The sequence below is a fragment of the Paramacrobiotus metropolitanus genome, unplaced genomic scaffold (genome assembly GCF_019649055.1).
Source record: "Paramacrobiotus metropolitanus isolate TYO unplaced genomic scaffold, Prichtersi_v1.0 Parri_scaffold0000053, whole genome shotgun sequence".
Lineage (NCBI taxonomy): Eukaryota > Metazoa > Tardigrada > Eutardigrada > Parachela > Macrobiotidae > Paramacrobiotus > Paramacrobiotus metropolitanus.
In genome coordinates, this window is record NW_026570273.1 from 212,106 (window position 1) to 234,535 (window position 22,430).

A 22,430-nucleotide genomic window follows, 5' to 3' on the forward strand; every position below is an offset into this window, starting at 1 on the left:
ACAGTTGACCAACATTGTCGGTGAACTGGATAAGTGTCTGATGTTGGTAACGGGTATGTGCTACTAAGCGACCTTAGTGTGCAAAATTGCAAAAACGTGCGAAGCCAGCTGGCATCCGCCGGCGCTAGGTCACATTCCGGATCTGGAAGTGGCCATCGTGTTGCTGGCACACACGTCGCACTTGTGCCTATTGACTGCTGCTTGAGTGTATTCCACAGAACAGGTTTGCTAATGTTTGAATTGTAGAGTACGTATATTGTAATTCCTGCCCGTTAAAAAATGGTTTCATTAAAATTTACAATCTAACATCAGGGAAAGCAACTGGCCGAGGCAGCAGAAAAGTGCCTTCACCTGGGAAAAACCAGATGGAAACAAGAAGATAGGACTACAGTGTACAATTCGTATCAGGCGAGATTAAGCGAACTGTTTCACGTTGGCCGGGGTTATCATCACTCGCGACAGTGCTTTCCAGGTTGGTATGTGCTGTTTATGCGCACATTATGAAGTAATCCTAGTTTTCTATTTACTACGAAAAAAAGAAAAGTCCCTAAATCGCTTTTGTTTTAGACGGCTGCAGCGTTGGTCAGCGCGTTGTTGGTGTTTGTGGAGCTGGCTCGCGGGGTAAACAGCGCGGAGTTTGGAAATGTTGCACCAGTGAACTTTACTCAGGCTCATTAAAGCCATGCTCTGTTACTTAAATTACCGATGTATATCCGTAAAAGCGATTCAGAGAGAAACCAAACGAACGAAACCGCATTATTCCGCTGGCCATCTGAACTTGGCATATTATGTACTATGGAAAAAAATCGCACGGCTGTCGGCTATCGAACACACTTCGACTGACGTAAGTCGTAACACGCATATTTCGGGCTGCTTATTCGCTTCCCGTGCTTTGATTCCTACCCGGGGTTGTTTTGGTTGCACTTATAATAAAAATTAGGAATAAAGCGTCCTATTTTGAATTTACAGTACATCGTTTCTGACTTTGCAATGGTAAGCAGTTTAGAAGCACGTTTGCCGGTATATTGCCGGTTGTTTCGGATAAGCGGAGCGTTTCTGTTGACACCTTACGTAAATATAGTTATTTGCATGCTTTTAGTTTGATCAAAACTTTGATTAAAGCAAGAAAAGTTTAATTGCATAAGTTAAAAAACAACAGCTGCGGGACAGCTAAGCAGAGAAAGCGCCGAAATTTTCTCACCAGCGCACTATTTGAATGGAATGAATGCTTACTCAAACAAATGCCATGCCACCACCGTTAGTAATATCTCTTGGAACCGGTGTGTGCTCTGTACTGTGCAGCGTGCTTATTTAGATTTCGTCGGCTTTAAGGACAATTATTATGTAACTTCGTTCCATTCTGCTTTTTTCCACTTCAAAGAATCAAAGCGGAATAATAACAGGAACCTCGGATTTCCGCTGCCTTTTACTAATAGTTGCTTAAAAGCAAGAAAAAGAATGTTCTTATTCTATTCCTAGTTCTCGGAATGGCGCAGCTCGCTTCCGTTTCTGATTTCGCACTAGTTTGGGTTAGACTACAGTTTTGAAATTTGGTTAGACGTATCACTTGCTGCATTATTTCGTGCATTGTCTGCTGCATCACTTTCATTACTTCGTTTAGTTGACTTCTCCGCTTCTAGCGTTTCTGTGGCAATACTCCGAACGCTATGATTACGAGGAGGATTTCATGAAATCCGTTTATAACGACGCGTGACCATTTCCCAGCGATAGGGACAAAGGCCACTAATCCCACACCTGCCCATCTGGAGAAGCACAAAAAACGTCTCGCTGTAATAATTGCATGCTTACCGCTAATGAGTATTTGCTTGATGAGTGTGATGTGCCGCTGTCTGTGTGTGTGTAGTAAAGAGGGAAGTGTGCGGTCAGTATATAATCACTTGCTTATCCAAATATACTTTTAGTTCGCTTCAACTTTCGCTTCCACTTTCTCTTTCTGGTCCGATCGCGCCAGTTACTTGTAACTTCGATTTTGCTACCGCTGTTAGCATTCGTTGGAAGTGACCTTTCGTTGAATTGACAGTATATATCGCTTTTTTTGTTCTGATAGAATCAGTTTTTTCTTTTTAAAAATGCGTTAGGTTTTATTGTCAGTCAGTTCTTTAATTTCCTCATAAAATATGGAATCACACACTAATCTTGAGAAGTAGTCGAACGAAGAATTGAGAAACCAGTTGAGAGGTTTAGGAAAGGGAATCGCCGGTAACAAAACTCAGCTAGTGGACCGCTTGTTCAGCGCCTTAAAAGCGGCCCATTCCAATGCCACTTTATCGGCACCGCCCGCGGCGGGCCGTCCGTCGGCACCTGTCCAGGAGGAAAATCGACAGGTGCAGCCGATTGAGCTTGATATTTCGATTGGACCAATTGAGGAAGTTGCCGGGATAGCTGGCCTCTCCACAGAAGGAATCGCGCAGCTTAAGGCGACTGGATTTGCCAAAGGCGATGGCCTGGAGTTGCTGCGTGAGAAACCGGACCTGATTCCCAAAGCCATCGGTATTCTCTGCGATCATCGGAAGTTGATCAAGTATCTGTTTCCGGATGGGCTACCCGGTAACGAAATTGTGCAGCAGCAACCGATAACGCCCACCGAACCACGGCGTCACCTTAACTACCGGCCGGCACCAGTCCGCCCATCTTATACGCAGCTCTGGTGAGTGTGAGACTTCAGAAGAACCGTTAGACAATGCAGCTTTTGAGCTACCGAAATTCGCCAGAGATTTAAAACCTCCTCACGAGATAGTTTATTCGCGCGCTATGCTGTCAGATGACGGACGTAAAAAAGTAGGCCCGCGTGACCTTAAGTTCTGCGAATTTATCTGCGGCGCCCTGAACATAATTCGCGACTTAGCTCGATCGCCCGATCATAACGCGGTTTTAATTGAGTATGTAGAGTACATCGAATTTCTGGTTGAGAAGTCGCGAGATTATCAGTCAAAGTACGTGTTGCAATTTGACGAAGAATTTTGGAAATTAGCTAACCGGCAAAAGTTAGCGCTGAACGATTTTTCGGCGTGTACCAACATTATACACCGCCATTTCCATGCTGCCAATTTGACTGTAGACAGCGGACGCTTTCCGCGCAGGTCCTGTCCGTATGACGGCCCGCCCTACTTTCGTTCTCAAGTCGCCAGACGGCCCGTGGCCCATATATCGCCTGTGATCGACGGAACGATGGAAGGTGTAACACACGCGGTAACTGCATGTTCCCACACCACTGCGAATTCTGCTCCGGAACTCATCAAGGGGCGTTTTTGCCGCACCGGAAATGTCAATGGGCAACAGCAAGACCGTGGACCGGCATTTCGACAGCAGAGCGGAAACAACGCCGCGGACGGACAACGCAACTGAGAGTGTTTCTCTCGCTAGTGTTAGCGGTGGACTTGCTCCACCGGCGCATGAACATACTCGTACTGTTTCTCACGTTAATTATTTTGGTAACACTGAACTTCTGCATTATTGACCGGAGCGAAGCGAAGGTCTTCCTAATTCAGCTCCAGTGCTTAGCTTCACTTGTGTCCGTTACGGAAGTCTAGCTATGACGTCATCCTGGATAAGTCAGATGACGTCACGGCTCTATACAGTAGTTTTGCAGTGCTTAACTTGTGTCCGTTACGAAAGTCCCAAATATGACTTTACCGCGGACTAGCCCGATAACGCCATGAGACTGTAGAACAGTTTTGCACTGCTTATCTTGTCATGTCTGTTGGGGAAGCACCGTTGATGGTAACGTGGTGTTTCCTGTATGCTTAAAACGCTAATGAAGAACACAGTGGCACTTCAAATAGCAACCTTTCCCAATGTCGCATTCGAATAAAACGTGCCTAACTTATAGAAGAAGCTCGACAAGTAAGGGCACCCTGGCTTAGATAATGAAGACCCGTGCCAACCCTGGCTTAGGCAGTTGCAAGAAGCAACTGGGGGTGATCACCAATTTTAACAGTGCCGGCAATAATCCAAAAAGGTCACCCAGAGCTTGGTTAAAATCGACTGGCAAATAGACACTCCATTGTTTGCGTAAAATTCCGTTGTTTGTTACAACATTTATTTAGAGAATCGGGCTTACGATACCTAAACGGTTTCTAAACTAATTACCTTCAACTCTGGCAACAACTAAAAACGAATTTTTTAATGGGAGGAGGTGCTTTAGGGACCCTGGGTTGAACTGCTTCAACCCGGCAACGTCTGCTAGGTGGAAAAACCACCAGTATAGTTCGCCAGTTTTTACAACACCAGGACTATTGTTATTGCCTGGGTCACATATGCGTTAGATTAGATAGAGCAAAGATAGTGTATTTTAGTTGCATACTGTATTTTAGTACCTTAAAAAACCTACATGGCTTAAAACCCACTGAAAAAATAACGTAAAGTACTACGAAGTGTATCTAAATCGGCTCTTATGGTAATAATTTGGGATTAAATTGGTGATAACTCCATATGAGTATCTCACAATTTCAGTATTACACAAAGTCTGCAGCTCTTTTGAAAAAACTGTGAATTTACACTGAAAAAAAACACTGAAAACAGAAAACACTCAAAAATAACGCAAAGTTCTACGAAGTGTATCTAAATCGGCTGTTATGGTAAAATTTGGGATTAAATTGGTGATAACTTCATATGAGTATCTCACAATTTCAGTATCCCACAAAAGTCTGCAGCTCTTCTGTAAAAAAACTGTGAATTTTCAAAAACAGCTGGTGGAAATTCCACCGCTTGGGCATTGTCGTAGGACAGTAACATGCTGCCTGAACAGGCACAATAACCAGAGCCGCACACTTCATATGATTCAGCCGTTGCGTACTACAAGAGTAGCCAAACCATAACACTGTCAGCAAACTGATCAAAATATCAAACAAATAAGGACATCTCAGTGCTTTTATAATAGCATAAATGCTAATAAAACATTTTTCTTATCATATCACAATATTTTCTTCGACTGCAATAGGAAAAGAACAATAGAACGACGTTGTGATCGAAGCAGCCAACAATAAATATGGCTGGCTATGATCAGTGTTATGCTCATGTAAACTGGCGCAGCCCACCATGACCCTGTTGCATACTGACCGGAATTCAAACATTTTTTTGAGTATAAATTCAACCATGAACCTTTTCATGATGAATTAAATTGCACAAGCTAACTATTATAAAGTGTAAGCAGCTACCACAGCCAGGTTGATTCGAGTAGATCAAGTAGCCACAATGTTGTGTACAACGGAATTTGTGTGGTGTCGCACCGGCAACCACCGTGCCCACTGCCCACACCGCCCGTATTGTATATCGTTAATGCCCAAGCGGTGCCACCTACCCACCTACCCACCTACCCTTCAAATTCTAAACTACTGCAGCAAAATTTTGAAAAACATAGTTCAGGGTTATTTATTGTTATTCTATGGTATGAATTTCAACTTCGACAAAAATTCCTTGATACCTCGGGCATTGCCGGGTTAAGCAAATTTGCCGTAGTTTTAATTTCGCTGTAATCACGGTTTAGTGTCAGAAATAACTTCAAAATACTCGCAAAAGATACTGGACATACGGTAATAACTTAAAATGATCAATTTGTATTTGTTGACGGGTGATATGTGGCAAATTCTGGGAACAACGGCTCTAAGCTTGCTTAACTACAAAGTGAGAAAACTAAAACTGAAAGAAGAAAGAAAGAACAGAAATGACAGAAGAACGGTGGCAAAAAAGTTTAGTCTGGTTTTCAGTTTTTCCTACATGTTGTCCGAGAATGATTTACAAAAAATTTCAATGAATTTTTGTCGGCGGGCCATGCAACAAAGCTTCTTGACCAAGCTGTGAAATCGCTTCGCTCCGGTCTGCTAAGGCACGCCAACATGCATTTTTCTAGTACTAATATAGTTGACTCAGATTTAACAGACCGTTGTTCTTTGACTCGCTCGTTAGCCGAATGGTTTTATGCGCTGGGAGATGACCACGATCGCCATTTTATCTTGCATGGTATCGCTGTTGGTTTTTTTGTTGTTTCTGATATTAATAAAGTTCGCACTGCAGTGTGCGAAAATAACCGTAGCACTTTGTGTGGTGACGCAAAATTCGCATTAGATAAAATATTTAGTGACGAACTGAAGGCTGGCAAAATCTCCAAACAATTAGCGAAGCCGATCCACGTTCAGTCGATAGGCGCAGTACCGAAGAAAGATGGCGGCTATCGCCCGATCACCGACAGCAGTCGCCCGGTAATAGACTCCCTGAACTCTTACGCCACGTGTGAGAGTTTTTCTTTTGCAACGTTGGATTCAGCGTTAGCCGAATGCACACCAGGGTGTGATATTTCAGTAACGGATTTAAAATCCGCTTACCGAGCTGTTCCAGTGCTTCCTCCGCACCGCCAACTGCTCGGTTTCCGTTGGCGTTTTAGTAGCATTGACGATTATTTTCTCGATAAGTTTTTGAGTTTTGGTTTATCATGTGCTCCTAGTATTTTTCACCGTCTATCAACCGCAGCAGCCCGAATTATTCGCAGACTGGGGTTTAAAATTGTGGCTTATCTGGACAATTTCCTGGTAATTGCCAAAACTTTTGAATTATGTGCTGCCGTTCAGCAGGCTTTATTCTCACTTCTTTTAGCTATTGGATATGTTATTAACTGGGAAAAGGTTATTTGCTCGACTCAGGTAGTGCGTTTTCTCTGCATAATCATTGATTCCGTGGCGCAGAAAGTGACGCTTGCCGAAGATAAACTGCAAAAGTTGGCGTCCAGATGCGCAGAACTTGCACAAATGCCGAAAATAAGTAAACTTTGCTGCCGTCGTTATAAGGGCTGATTTGCTTTGCTTCATGAGCAGTTAAATGTGCCAGCAGGTTCTCGCGGATTTTTATTGATGCTATTTGTCAGTTGCATCGCTCACACCATAGAATACGAGAACCGCGTTACTTCGCAGCGAGTTGGTGTGGTGGCAAACAATAGCACCTCGGCTTAATGGGATGACATAAAGCTTGATTTCGAAGCCACGACGTATTATTCGTATTCGTACGGACGCATCTTTTTTTGGTTTTGGCGCAGCGTTAGGAAACAGCTGGTTAGCCGGCAGCTGGGATGCTGAAGAATTATCAGGTGATATGCGCAGATTAGTAAATTTCGTCTACCGACCGCTCGTGCATTATAGTTTACGATCTAATATCAGTTATTTGGAAATGGTTGCCGCTTGCATTCCGATCTTAATTTGGGCGCCGGTGTTTACTGGAAGTACAATAGTGTTAGAAAGCGATAACTCATCAACCGTTGCGTTCATAAAACGCGGTTCGTGCAAATCGTTAGAAGCTTTGAAGTGGCTAAAATTAGTTTTTCTATGCATCTTGTCGCTATGACTTTCATGTTGATGCGTCTCAAATCCCGGGCGCAGATAACACCTTTGCGGATGCGCTAAGCCGTGTTTGCACTGCTGATTGTTATAAGTCGACCGTAGTCGATTGTATCAGGCAACGTGAAAGTCTACTGCGCCTGACTGGTAACTACTGTTCCAGATACCCAAATAGCCAGTCTGAATCGGACCCTGACCGCGTTGCGGCTCAGTGCTATGGCGCCGTCCTCTGTCCGCATTCGGAAAGTTCAGTGGAGGAGATTTATCAGGTTTTGCAGTAAACACCGGCTGCAGTCAGTACCGGCAAAGCCAAGCACAATTGGATTATATATTGCCGAGCTGTCACGTAACCTTGAGTTTAGTTCCATTCAGAACTACGTGGCTGCCATTGTGCCGTTGCACCGTTTTCACGGCGCCGGATCTCAAAGATTTTGTGATCGCGCAGGCTATGGAAGGAGTGCGTCGTCAGCGCAGGGAATTTCTCAATAAAAAAACCCCGATTACGACACGCCATTTGGTGGGCATTTTTGAAGTATTACACCGGCTTCCCGCGGAAGTACGGAAAGTGTTCTAGGCTGCTTGCTTGTTTGCATTCTTCTCACTGTTACGGAAAAGCAATCTGTCTGGAACCGATAAAGGTCATCTACACATTCGTTTCCGGGATGTTACTGTGGGAATAAACAACGTTCTCGTGTCCGCACCGGTTATGAAAACCAATCGCTATATTAGTGAAAAAATCCTTATTGTACTCCCGATCCGACCCGGCTCGGTGTTTTGCCCCGCTAAAGCCTTTTTAGAGCTCCGTGACAGTGGTGTGCATAAGAATGACCGTTCAGTCTTCTGTTACCGTGATAACAGTGGCGCGTTAAAAAACCTGTCCGCAGCCAAATTCATGCGTTTATTGCAAACTGCATTGCATGAGGCTGGGTATGATGGCGCAAAATTTAGTGTTCACTCCTTACGGCGGGGTGGTGCAACTTCGCGTCCGAATGTGGTGCGTCTCCCGAAGCGATAAAAGCACAAGGAAATTGGCGCAGCGCCTGTTTCGAAAAATACATTGTTCGGGAAAACTACCGGAGGCTTCTCTTTGCCCGTGCCGCGGCCACGGGTTTTCCTTAGGCTTCTTTTGGGGCTCACTGCGTTGAGCTGCCTGTTTGTTCGCTCTCGTTGAGGCTCTGTTTGTTTGGATTTCCTGTTGTTTGTTGTGACTATTAGAGGCTTAGCCAGAATGTTCTCTTGGTGTACGCTACGCCCATAAGAAGTAAAACTTCTGTGCCGAACAGCCAGCCGGTATAGTTGTTCCCTTTAACCATACGCAAGATACACACGCAGGGACGTTATTGACCGGAGCGAAGCGAAGGTCTTCCTAATTCAGCTCCAGTGCTTAGCTTCACTTGTGTCCGTTACGGAAGTCTAGCTATGACGTCATCCTGGATAAGTCAGATGACGTCACGGCTCTATACAGTAGTTTTGCAGTGCTCACTTGTGTCCGTTACGGAAGTCTAGCTATGACGTCATCCTGGATAAGTCAGATGACGTCACGGCTCTGTACAGTACTTTGCAGTGCTTAACTTGTGTCCGTTACGAAAGTCCCAAATATGACTTTACCGCGGACTAGCCCGATAACGCCATGAGACTGTAGAACAGTTTTGCACTGCTTATCTTGTCATGTCTGTTGGGGAAGCACCGTTGATGGTAACGTGGTGTTTCCTGTATGCTTAAAACGCTAATGAAGAACACAGTGGCACTTCAAATAGCAACCTTTCCCAATGTCGCATTCGAATAAAACGTGCCTAACTTATAGAAGAAGCTCGACAAGTAAGGGCACCCTGGCTTAGATAATGAAGACCCGTGCCAACCCTGGCTTAGGCAGTTGTAAGAAGCAACTGGGGGTGATCACCAATTTTAACAGTGCCGGCAATAATTCAAAAAGGTCACCCAGAGCTTGGTTAAAATCGACTGGCAAATAGACACTCCATTGTTTGCGTAAAATTCCGTTGTTTGTTACAACATTTATTTAGAGAAGCGGGCTTATGATACCTAAACGGTTTCTAAACTAATTACCTTCAACTCTGGCAACAACTAAAACGAATTTTTAATGGGAGGAGGTGCTTTAGGGACCCTGGGTTGAACTGCTTCAACCCGGCAACGTCTGCTAGGTGGAAAAACCACCAGTATAGTTCGCCAGTTTTTACAACACCAGGACTATTGTTATTGCCTGGGTCACATATGCGTTAGATTAGATAGAGCAAAGATAGTGTATTTTAGTTGCATACTGTATTTTAGTACCTTAAAACCTACATGGCTTAAAACCCACTGAAAAATAACGTAAAGTACTACGAAGTGTATCTAAATCGGCTCTTATGGTAATAATTTGGGATTAAATTGGTGATAACTCCATATGAGTATCTCACAATTTCAGTATTACACAAAAGTCTGCAGCTCTTTTGAAAAAACTGTGAATTTACACTGAAAAAAAACACTGAAAAACAGAAAACACTCAAAAAATAACGCAAAGTTCTACGAAGTGTATCTAAATCGGCTGTTATGGTAAAATTTGGGATTAAATTGGTGATAACTTCATATGAGTATCTCACAATTTCAGTATCCCACAAAAGTCTGCAGCTCTTCTGTAAAAAACTGTGAATTTTCAAAAACAGCTGGTGGAAATTCCACCGCTTGGGCATTGTCGTAGGACAGTAACATGCTGCCTGAACAGGCACAATAACCAGAGCCGCACACTTCATATGATTCAGCCGTTGCGTACTAAGAGAGTAGCCAAACCATAACACTGTCAGCAAACTGATCAAAATATCAAACAAATAAGGACATCTCAGTGCTTTTATAATAGCATAAATGCTAATAAAACATTTTTCTTATCATATCACAATATTTTCTTCGACTGCAATAGGAAAAAGAACAATAGAACGACGTTGTGATCGAAGCAGCCAACAATAAATATGGCTGGCTATGATCAGTGTTATGCTCATGTAAACTGGCGCAGCCCACCATGACCCTGTTGCATACTGACCGGAATTCAAACATTTTTTTGAGTATAAATTCAACCATGAACCTTTTCATGATGAATTAAATTGCACAAGCTAACTATTATAAAGTGTAAGCAGCTACCACAGCCAGGTTGATTCGAGTAGATCAAGTAGCCACAATGTTGTGTACAACGGAATTTGTGTGGTGTCGCACCGGCAACCACCGTGCCCACTGCCCACACCGCCCGTATTGTATATCGTTAATGCCCAAGCGGTGCCACCTACCCACCTACCCACCTACCCTTCAAATTCTAAACTACTGCAGCAAAATTTTGAAAAACATAGTTCAGGGTTATTTATTGTTATTCTATGGTATGAATTTCAACTTCGACAAAAAAATTCCTTGATACCTCGGGCATTGCCGGGTTAAGCAAATTTGCCGTAGTTTTAATTTCGCTGTAATCACGGTTTAGTGTCAGAAATAACTTCAAAATACTCGCAAAAGATACTGGACATACGGTAATAACTTAAAATGATCAATTTGTATTTGTTGACGGGTGATATGTGGCAAATTCTGGGAACAACGGCTCTAAGCTTGCTTAACTACAAAGTGAGAAAACTAAAACTGAAAGAAGAAAGAAAGAACAGAAATGACAGAAGAACGGTGGCAAAAAAGTTTAGTCTGGTTTTCAGTTTTTCCTACATGTTGTCCGAGAATGATTTACAAAAAATTTCAATGAATTTTTGTCGGCGGGCCATGCAACAAAGCTTCTTGACCAAGCTGTGAAATCGCTTCGCTCCGGTCTGCTAAGGCACGCCAACGTGCATTTTTCTAGTATAAGTAGTAACGCACATAAAGGGAATCGGCTACTCCCTGTAATATTACTTGAATTTGCGGCAAATAATGATTAACTTAATATGAATACGACTTTCAGTTAACGAAATTACTATACAACCAGAAATTTGTCACCAAAATTTGTTATGCTACATTGCTAATGCATTTGCATAAATCTAGCACACAATTACCTAAAAAAATGTTAGTGTAAACAAAACAGTGAGAAAAAAATTACAGGTTCCCATAAAGTGTAAACCATAATTCGTATTTACTTACCAAATTCTTATTATGATTATTATTACGGCACAAGAGCAGACAACCCCAAAGGGACTTCAAGTCTGGTCGAACAAAAACAATTTTCTGCTAACAAAAACATTTGGGACAAATTAAAAGATTTGAGTAGAAATGTGAAAGGTGAAGAACTGGCTTCGAAAATTAGATACATTTTCTGTAACACATTTTCGCTAACACATTTTCTGTAACATATTTTTGCTTTTGGAATTCGTCGTTACTATTTACAAATCATATCCAGTCTATTAAATATGCTTACAGAACAGCATAATTCATAATTATAATCTTAGCTTTGCATGTCATTAAATAATCCTGCTATTCAAGCCAGAAGCGGCTTCAATAATTAACTTTACAATATTAAAACTGTTTAACGCACAATTTTTGAAAAGTGATTTCGTAAAGGGTCAGGTTTGAGTTAGTTATCATAAACGGTAAACCCACTGACCGGTGCAACCGGAAGCTCAGAACTGTGATAACGTACGCTCCTGCTGCACTAGGAAAAGCTCATTCACCATTTACACCGAACAACTGCGCGGATGAACGATTTCGAAATTCGGTGTACGTTGATTTTTGTTTTTTTAAAAAAATCGAAAATATAAGTCCATTATTATGTGGTTAATAAGAATAAATATTACAGGCAGGGCGCGATGCATTCACTATGACATGAATGTTGCAGCAGTCAAAGTACTGCAGCAGACCACGCACGAAGTAATGGGTTAGATTTCACTATTGGTGAAATTTGTTGATAAACGCCCACTGAACGCGTAGCCTCTCTGCCACTGCGTGGCGAAGCCTGCCCCAAGCCCCTTTGCCTATCTGCACATCCGCTTGGTAGCGCGCATATATAAGCCGGTCACCTTCGCCGAGCCGGCTCATTATTGGCGCGATCCAGCCGCTTGCTACGGAAAAATTTTTTTTCTTTTGCCCTTTTGCTACGGAAAAATTAGAGTTGCCCTTAACATAACTGCCTGACACACCCTGCACCATGGTACTTACGGCCGCCGAAATTAGAGCCATGACCAAATCGGCTTTGAAAAGCGAATGCCAGGCCGCTAAACTTTCCGTTACAGGCAGGAACAGCACCCTTGCCGACCGCTTGATAGCCCACTTCAAGCTGGATTCTCATCAGCCCACTCCGCCTCCGCCCGCCCTGCCGGAGCCCCAACCGCAGCCAGCTCTACCAACGCTGTCTGGCCTTGGCCTGAGCAAAGAAACTATTGAGGCCTTGGAGGAGGAGAATATCACGGAAAGCCACCACCTGGTCCTCCTCACCCACGCCGAAGTGGAGCAAATCGTGCAGAAGATCGGCGACCGTTCCCGCATTAAGCAGTTCCAAGCGTCCCAGCAAGGCTCTCCCACAACTACGCTAAAGGTCACCAGCCATGCCGGCCATAAGCGCAACGTGCTGCTGGATTCTGGCGCAAAGGAGGTCAAAGCAAAGAAGCCACGCCGCTCCCGCTCAGCTTCGCGCTCCAGCGCCTCGGAATCCTCCCGTAGTTCGTCTTCCTCCTCGTCCAGCTCCGCGTCTAGCACCTCTAGCGCCTCCAGTGGTAAGTCCGATAAAATCTTGAAGTCGGAAGCCCGCCGCCTGCGCCGCCCACATACGCATGTTTTGCTCAAGCCCGCCTTGGAGCCAACGGCAAGTCAAAAGCAAAATCGGCGCATTTGATATCAATTTAGACGAGTTCTGGGCCGGAAGCATGGAGACGCTGAAGACCCTGCTGCAGTCCTCCAGCCCGAAGCATGCCAAAGTCGCCTTAGAGTACTGCAGCTACCTGGAGTACTTAGCCCAAAAACGCCGCCACTACTATGCCCGCGCTATTCTGGCTTTCGATCACGACTTCCGCATTCGTGCTAAGGACCACAAGTGGAATTTGGATAATGCCATCGAGCGTGAAAATATTGCCTCAAGCCACTTTAATTCCCAGACCGCCTGCCAGAACGCCATGGTAATCGCCGCAGGAAGCCTACCGCCTTCGCCGCCGCAACTTCCAGCGGAAGCACGCGTAATGCCGGCAATCCGCCCCCAATTTGTGGCCGTTTTAATAATGGATCGTGTGCCGGGTGCAACTACCGCCATATTTGCTACAAGTGCAACCAAACAGGACATGGCCGCATTAACTGCCCCCAATTGCGTCGCAATAACGGAACCGCTTGACCCACTTAGCCTGCCTGCCCATTGTCCATTCCGAGAAGCAACCTGCATCCGCAACGGTCGGTTATTTTTCCCTCTAACAGTAACCAGCATGATAATCACCATTGTTATCTGACATACTTTCGTCGAATTCGCTCTTTTATATGCCCATGTCACTGTACGTGCTTTTGGTTAACTGACCTGTTTCCCTTTGAAATCGCGTATAACAGCAAGGAAAATGTACGTTTTGAAATCGCGTATTTAGCAGTGGTTATTATGAAAATGTTGCATGTGGGGAACTTTCAAGTTGATGCCGACCTTTACCATCGTTGTTCTTTAACACGAAAAATTAATAACTGGAATACGGCTCTGCGTTTTGATCAGGATAGAGATTTCATTTTACGTGGTCTTGCCTTCGGTTTTAAACTGGTAGAAAATGCCGAACAAATAGCTTCAGCAGAATGCCACAACTACTCCAGCGCACTTACGGCACAAGCTAAACCATTTCTGGACACACTGTTCCGCAGCGAGATCGCCGAGGGGAAAATTTCCTATTCCCATAGTAAGCCTAAGCGCGTGCATGCAATTGGTGCAGTCCAAAAAGCCGATTCTGAGAAGTTCCGCCCTATCACAGACTGTAGCCGCCCATTCTCGGACAGTTTGAATTCGCATATTTTTCCCGAAAAATTTTCCCTACAATCTATTGACGACGCCCTTGCGCTAAGCAGCTACGCCTGCCATTACGCCCTGGTCGATATCAAGTCTGCTTACCGCCATGTGCCAGTCTTCCCACCGCATCGCCAGCTGCAGGGCTTCGCTTGGAGTTTCGACGAACAACCCGAAACTTATTTTATCGACAACTTCCTGTGCTTTGGACTCTCGATAGCTCCGTTCATTTTCTTCCGCTTATCTTCAGCAGTTGCGCGCTTTATTCGCCTGAAAGGTTACAAGATTGTGTGCTACCTGGACGACTTCCTTGTTATAGGAGAGACAGCTGACCTATGCACCGCCGCCTTGAGTTGCTTAATAGCTACTCTAACAGATCTGGGCTTTGCCATAAACTGGGAAAAAGTTATTTCCGCAACAACTCGCATCCGATTCTTGGGCGTCATCCTCGACTCCGTGTCGTTGACCATTGAGCTACCGCCAGAGAAACTCCAGAACCTCCGCACGGAAACTGGTGTTTTGCTTGGCCGCAATAAAGCCACAAAGAAGGAACTACAGCAGCTGGTTGGACGCCTTAACTTTGCCGCCAAAGCCATTTACGGTGCTCGTCCTTTCGCGAGGATATTCATAGATGCCCTTAAACCATTGTCTCGCCCTAACCACCGCACACGCCTGACGTCGAGTCTAAAGTTAGAACTGCAGTGGTGGCACGATGTCTCCCTGCTTTAAACGGTCTTTGCCCGTCACTGATTTCCCGCCCAGGAAATCGGTGTTCATCCAAACAGACGCTTGTCTCGCCGGCTTTGGTGCAACAATGGGCCGCCGTGCAATTGCCGGATCTTGGGCTAATGTATTGCCGCCAGCGATTGTCTCCTCTATCTGGTTAACCTCGCCGTTACTAGAGGACGCCTTGAGAGGAAACATCAATTTCCTCGAACTAATTGCCGCCTGCTTGCCACTGCTTGTATGGGCGCCGCATCTGGCGGGCTTCCGAGTTGTTATTGAATCCGACAACACGCAAACAGTTTCCTTTATAAATCGAGCTACGACGAAGTGCAAAGCAGCCTTATGTTGGCTGAAACTCGTATTTTATGCTTCAGTCGCTTACAATTTTCGCATATCAGCCTCCTATCTTCCTGGGAAGGAGAATATTGCAGCTGACGCCTTAAGCCGCGCAACCATTGACCCGCGCTTACTAGACTTAGCTATGGCCGGACGCCGCACTGCCTTTGCTGAATTACCTGGAGATTTTATTTACAGGTATCCGAACGCAGGAACTGGACAAACGGCTGCGGAAATTGTGGAAAACCTCACTTGCACCGTCCTCGCTGCGCACCAGAAAGAGCCAGTGGAAGATTTACCGGCGCTTCTGCAAAAGCATTTCAACGCGCCCATGCCCCGCAAACATTGAGACGCTGTGCCGCTTTATTGCCTATCTTTCGCCGAAAATGCAGTATTCCTCTGTGCAAAATTACCTTGCCAGCGTTGTCTCATTGCACCATCGCGAAGGACTTGAAGCCCCCGACCTTTCCCACTTCCGCATACAGCTGACGTTGCGCGCTATCAAACGTACGAAAGCACAAACCCCAACGCCCGACTTCCAATTACGCCTGAGATTTTGTGTAAAATTCAAGGTCGCCTAACCACCATTCCAAAGTGCTTCCGCAAGCCCTTCTGGGCAGCCGCCCTGGTCGCCTTCTTTTCGTTGCTTCGAAAAGCAACCTGCTGCCTTTCCACAAGAATTCTAAATTCTTGCGAGTTAGCGGTATACGTTTCACGCCTAGCGGCCTTGACATAACCGTTCCGCCATCAAAACAAGCGTCTTCGCTGCCGGTTCGGTTACACTGCCGTTACCTACGGTTAAAGATTCACCGCTGTGCCCCGTTCAAGCGGTCCGGGCAGTTTTGCACAAGCTTAACCCATATCCACACGCCTCCCCCTTTTCTCATGTCAGTGCAAGAGGAAAAGTTAAGCCGCTAACAGCAGGAAGTTTCAGTACTTCCTTAAACGAACGCTTAAGGCCGCCGGCTACAGCTCCAAAGGTTATTCCCTACACAGCTTCCGCAGGGGCGGCACCACCTTTGCCGCTGCCATGGGAGCAACGACTGACGAATTAAAGGCCCAAGGAACTTGGGCCAGCCACTGCTTCGAGCGTTACGCTAACCGCGCTTCTAACCTCCGCTCCCGTTTCGCCAAAACTGTCGCGTCCAACTTGGAGGGATTTTGGCGTCGTTAGGGCGCTTCGCACCGTATTGTTTGTCGGCACTACTGTGCCCTTTTGATACCCCAAGTTGTGTTCTTGTTGTGTCTTGAATAAAGTGAAGTCTTGGCGTTTATGGGTTAGATTTCACTATTGGTGAAATTTGTTGATAAACGCCCACTGAACGCGTAGCCTCTCTGCCACTGCGTGGCGAAGCCTGCCCCAAGCCCCTTTGCCTACCTGCACATCCGCTTGGTAGCGCGCATATATAAGCCGGTCACCTTCGCCGAGCCGGCTCATTATTGGCGCGATCCAGCCGCTTGCTACGGAAAAATTTTTTTTTCCCCCATGTGGCGTCGTTAGGGCGCTTCGCACCGTATTGTTTGTCGGCACTACTGTGCCCTTTTGATACCCCAAGTTGTGTTCTTGTTGTGTCTTGAATAAAGTGAAGTCTTGGCGTTTATGCAGCAAATAATACGCATCACGTAAGTGATACGATGTAGGGAGAAGACAGTGGATACTACAACGTAGAAGGCTTTTTGCGGCTCTCGGCTTCCATAGCAGACTCGTGTGCTAAATGTGGAGTAGGCATAACTGATCTTATCTGCTTCTAGGCTTGTATAAGTCTCCCGGTTTTGCATAAAGCGATAAAAACTAACGACCACGAACAGGTATGTTATTGTGTACTGCCATCTGCTCAGAGTTTTGGACCGAATCCGGTTCACAGAAAACTAGAAAAATGCACGTTGGCGTGCCTTAGCAGACCGGAGCGAAGCGATTTCACAGCTTGGTCAAGAAGCTTTGTTGCATGGCCCGCCGACAAAAATTCATTGAAATTTTTTGTAAATCATTCTCGGACAACATGTAGGAAAAACTGAAAACCAGACTAAACTTTTTTGCCACCGTTCTTCTGTCATTTCTGTTCTTTCTTTCTTCTTTCAGTTTTAGTTTTCTCACTTTGTAGTTAAGCAAGCTTAGAGCCGTTGTTCCCAGAATTTGCCACATATCACCCGTCAACAAATACAAATTGATCATTTTTAAGTTATTACCGTATGTCCAGTATCTTTTGCGAGTATTTTGAAGTTATTTCTGACACTAAACCGTGATTACAGCGAAATTAAAACTACGGCAAATTTGCTTAACCCGGCAATGCCCGAGGTATCAAGGAATTTTTTGTCGAAGTTGAAATTCATACCATAGAATAACAATAAATAACCCTGAACTATGTTTTTCAAAATTTTGCTGCAGTAGTTTAGAATTTGAAGGGTAGGTGGGTAGGTGGGTAGGTGGCACCGCTTGGGCATTAACGATATACAATACGGGCGGTGTGGGCAGTGGGCACGGTGGTTGCCGGTGCGACACCACACAAATTCCGTTGTACACAACATTGTGGCTACTTGATCTACTCGAATCAACCTGGCTGTGGTAGCTGCTTACACTTTATAATAGTTAGCTTGTGCAATTTAATTCATCATGAAAAGGTTCATGGTTGAATTTATACTCAAAAAATGTTTGAATTCCGGTCAGTATGCAACAGGGTCATGGTGGGCTGCGCCAGTTTACATGAGCATAACACTGATCATAGCCAGCCATATTTATTGTTGGCTGCTTCGATCACAACGTCGTTCTATTGTTCTTTTTCCTATTGCAGTCGAAGAAAATATTGTGATATGATAAGAAAAATGTTTTATTAGCATTTATGCTATTATAAAAGCACTGAGATGTCCTTATTTGTTTGATATTTTGATCAGTTTGCTGACAGTGTTATGGTTTGGCTACTCTCTTAGTACGCAACGGCTGAATCATATGAAGTGTGCGGCTCTGGTTATTGTGCCTGTTCAGGCAGCATGTTACTGTCCTACGACAATGCCCAAGCGGTGGAATTTCCACCAGCTGTTTTTGAAAATTCACAGTTTTTTACAGAAGAGCTGCAGACTTTTGTGGGATACTGAAATTGTGAGATACTCATATGAAGTTATCACCAATTTAATCCCAAATTTTTACCATAACAGCCGATTTAGATACACTTCGTAGAACTTTGCGTTATTTTTTGAGTGTTTTCTGTTTTTCAGTGTTTTTTTTTCAGTGTAAATTCACAGTTTTTTCAAAAGAGCTGCAGACTTTTGTGTAATACTGAAATTGTGAGATACTCATATGGAGTTATCACCAATTTAATCCCAAATTATTACCATAAGAGCCGATTTAGATACACTTCGTAGTACTTTACGTTATTTTTTCAGTGGGTTTTAAGCCATGTAGGTTTTTAAGGTACTAAAATACAGTATGCAACTAAAATACACTATCTTTGCTCTATCTAATCTAACGCATATGTGACCCAGGCAATAACAATAGTCCTGGTGTTGTAAAAACTGGCGAACTATACTGGTGGTTTTTCCACCTAGCAGACGTTGCCGGGTTGAAGCAGTTCAACCCAGGGTCCCTAAAGCACCTCCTCCCATTAAAAATTCGTTTTTAGTTGTTGCCAGAGTTGAAGGTAATTAGTTTAGAAACCGTTTAGGTATCATAAGCCCGCTTCTCTAAATAAATGTTGTAACAAACAACGGAATTTTACGCAAACAATGGAGTGTCTATTTGCCAGTCGATTTTAACCAAGCTCTGGGTGACCTTTTTGAATTATTGCCGGCACTGTTAAAATTGGTGATCACCCCCAGTTGCTTCTTACAACTGCCTAAGCCAGGGTTGGCACGGGTCTTCATTATCTAAGCCAGGGTGCCCTTACTTGTCGAGCTTCTTCTATAAGTTAGGCACGTTTTATTCGAATGCGACATTGGGAAAGGTTGCTATTTGAAGTGCCACTGTGTTCTTCATTAGCGTTTTAAGCATACAGGAAACACCACGTTACCATCAACGGTGCTTCCCCAACAGACATGACAAGATAAGCAGTGCAAAACTGTTCTACAGTCTCATGGCGTTATCGGGCTAGTCCGCGGTAAAGTCATATTTGGGACTTTCGTAACGGACACAAGTTAAGCACTGCAAAAGTACTGTACAGAGCCGTGACGTCATCTGACTTATCCAGGATGACGTCATAGCTAGACTTCCGTAACGGACACAAGTGAGCACTGCAAAACTACTGTATAGAGCCGTGACGTTATCTGACTTATCCAGGATGACGTCATAGCTAGACTTCCGTAACGGACACAAGTGAAGCTAAGCACTGGAGCTGAATTAGGAAGACCTTCGCTTCGCTCCGGTCAATTAACAATACCGATTATTGGGTCACTGAAACAGAGCACTGTTTATCTTGCACGACTTATACGTATAAAGCCTCTTTTCTAAACGACGTTTATCGGATCAACATCCATTATGGCACGCATGGCGACGGGGACATCATTTTCCTCACTTTAGAAATACCCTACGGGCAAAATGTTGTGAAGTGTTTTTGAGGAAAAAAAATAGCACCTGCGCCACCTCACACAACATTTCCACACTGTCGACACATTAATCAGGATGCGTTTACTCTGCAAAACCTCCGGAGTGGACACTTGGAATGCAGTGGATGTGCTAGTTGACAACAATCAGCTTATGCACGCATACGTCATCAATGTTACCGATACTGACTACGTTCTTGACTTCGACTATCCCGAACACCGTGCACAGTCTATGGACCATCGTTTGCACGGAAATGTCTTCCATTGCTCGATGTTTCCTTCATTTACCGGGACAAATTCAAGTGACAGACTTCGAATCTTGGAGATGGCATCGCGGGGCTCCGGCTTTTACCAGCAAATTCACGTGTTGGCACGAGCGTCAACGAATCAACCGTGGACATGGTGCCCGGCCAAGTTTCTTTTGCCTTCTGTATTCGATAGAGAGTGCGTGTTTATTGAGGTCCAATGCGGGCCCCTCATCGTCCAGGACTGGTTTCCGGTCCAGGCGGTCCGTAGTGTGCCGTCCATGGAGGTTTTACAGAGCCGCGCCATCCGTCCCTCTCATTTTGCCGTGCCATCGTACACCTTAACACAGCGGGGTTCCGGCGGTGGAGCGATGTCGGGTCCGCTGTGGAATATCTGGAAGGAAAAGTTGGCAACATCATCAAGGAGAGTTCACCCAGTGTGTCACACCGAAAACGTCGTGGTATGCTTGAAGAGGCGGCATGATGAGGAAATGAATGGCAATTTTGTGGTAAGCTTTTAAGTACTGTAAGCAAAACCAAGATTCAATTTTAAAACGCGCTTTAAGTTGTTTGTTATGCTGAGTAAACGGACATAAATCCGTGACCACGCAATTGCTGCATTGTACTGTCAATAAATTTCTTTTAGCTGTTTAAAGAGAGTGCTTGAATTTAAAATCCCACTTGTGTGGCGGTCTATATTCGATAACAAGTAACTGCTTGGGCAATACGGATACACTTGTGGTCCACCGTCAGATATTTCCTAAACCGTTTTTAATTCCCTTGTTTTCGGAAACAATTTCGTGAGCGAATAATTCGTTTTTCATTTTTGCGTTGTAAAAATCCAGTGGCGAAGTTCCGAATTCGTCTACATGTAGAAATCTTTCGCATTCGCGACTCCTAAGCACATTGCCGCATTGCTTCATGACATTCTATGTACCTATATCAACGATTTGGACGAGCTGGGCCAAATGATTTGCACACATTTGCGTGACAATCATTTGTGCGCACAACATCCGGTTGAGCAGTTACTGAAGAAGTAAATTGCAAAAGTCTAAACTCACGGAAGTGTGAAAAAAGTCTGATTATGAACCTATCTTATTTAAATTCTGCATAAAATCGTACACGCACATTAGCATAAAGATCGATTTTATGCCAAATCACGTGTTTCCACACTTTTTCAAAATTTTAAAGTAGATTTTCAACGTACATTTCACAACAGGGTCCCTCTTAAAAGATGCCCGACGCGATAAGGAAAAACGCATTAAGACAGGGTGGACTTTCTCCGGATCTGAGTGGATTCCACCGAACGAACATAATCCAGACAATGCCGAAGAATAGCCGATTGAGCTGCCAGTGGAACTTCTGGGTGAGGTGTTGCAGTTGCTGGACAGCATTGAGCGGGTGAACTGTCGTCGCGTATGCATGCTGTGGAATTGTGTGGTCACGGACGAGCGGTACTGCACGGAAATTCGTGTGTCATTTCGGACAAAATCATTCACAGCAAACAACCAGCCACGACCGCGAGGAGCTATTCTGGTGGCCCAGAGTTTATGGAAGTACATTTCCAAAGCGACGGAACGAATCGTTGTAATGCAGCCTTTACAACAAGGAGACGACACAGATGTGGTACACTGTCTCCGATTAATCCACGCTATTAGGGAATCACGGTGTCAGCCGCCGGGAAAGAATCTGATGATAATACTGGACAGATGTGTATGGAATGTGTTCAAACGCTTCAGCCAGGAAGTATGCAGTATGGCCAAGGCCTGCGCTGCTGCTGCACCGACGGTTGCCGCGGTGATGTGGAAAAACTGCAAGTTGTCTTCCGACGGTTGGTACGAGTTGCACCCGTGGGAGGAGCCAACTGCGTATAGCTCGCTGACACTGGACTCTTCTGATCTGTGTTCTGATTTGTGGCGCATGTTGGAAGCAGGTTTACCGATATCGTGCACTGATCCGGCCAGCCTTGCTGTATGGATACGGGATACTGCTAATAAGAACTCCGGTTACCGCCCGATTGTTGAGAAGGTGAGATTCCGTTGAATTCTTCCCTACGACAAAGTTATTCCAAGAGAATCTGCAAGCGCTTATGAGCAGCACACGTACTGTATTATACGGCATACGTACCAAGAGTTGCATTAGACAATAATACACACCAGCGGTTGCATTAGACAGTTTACCTATTAGTAATTGTAATGGCTCCCGTCAAATAATGACCACAATGCCGCATACAGTGTATTGCGTTTACAAGTGTACCGCATAATGTTCGGACAGCTGACCGCCCACAAACATACAGACTTCAAAATTGTATTCGTTCGCTTCCTGGCGGCGCAGTTA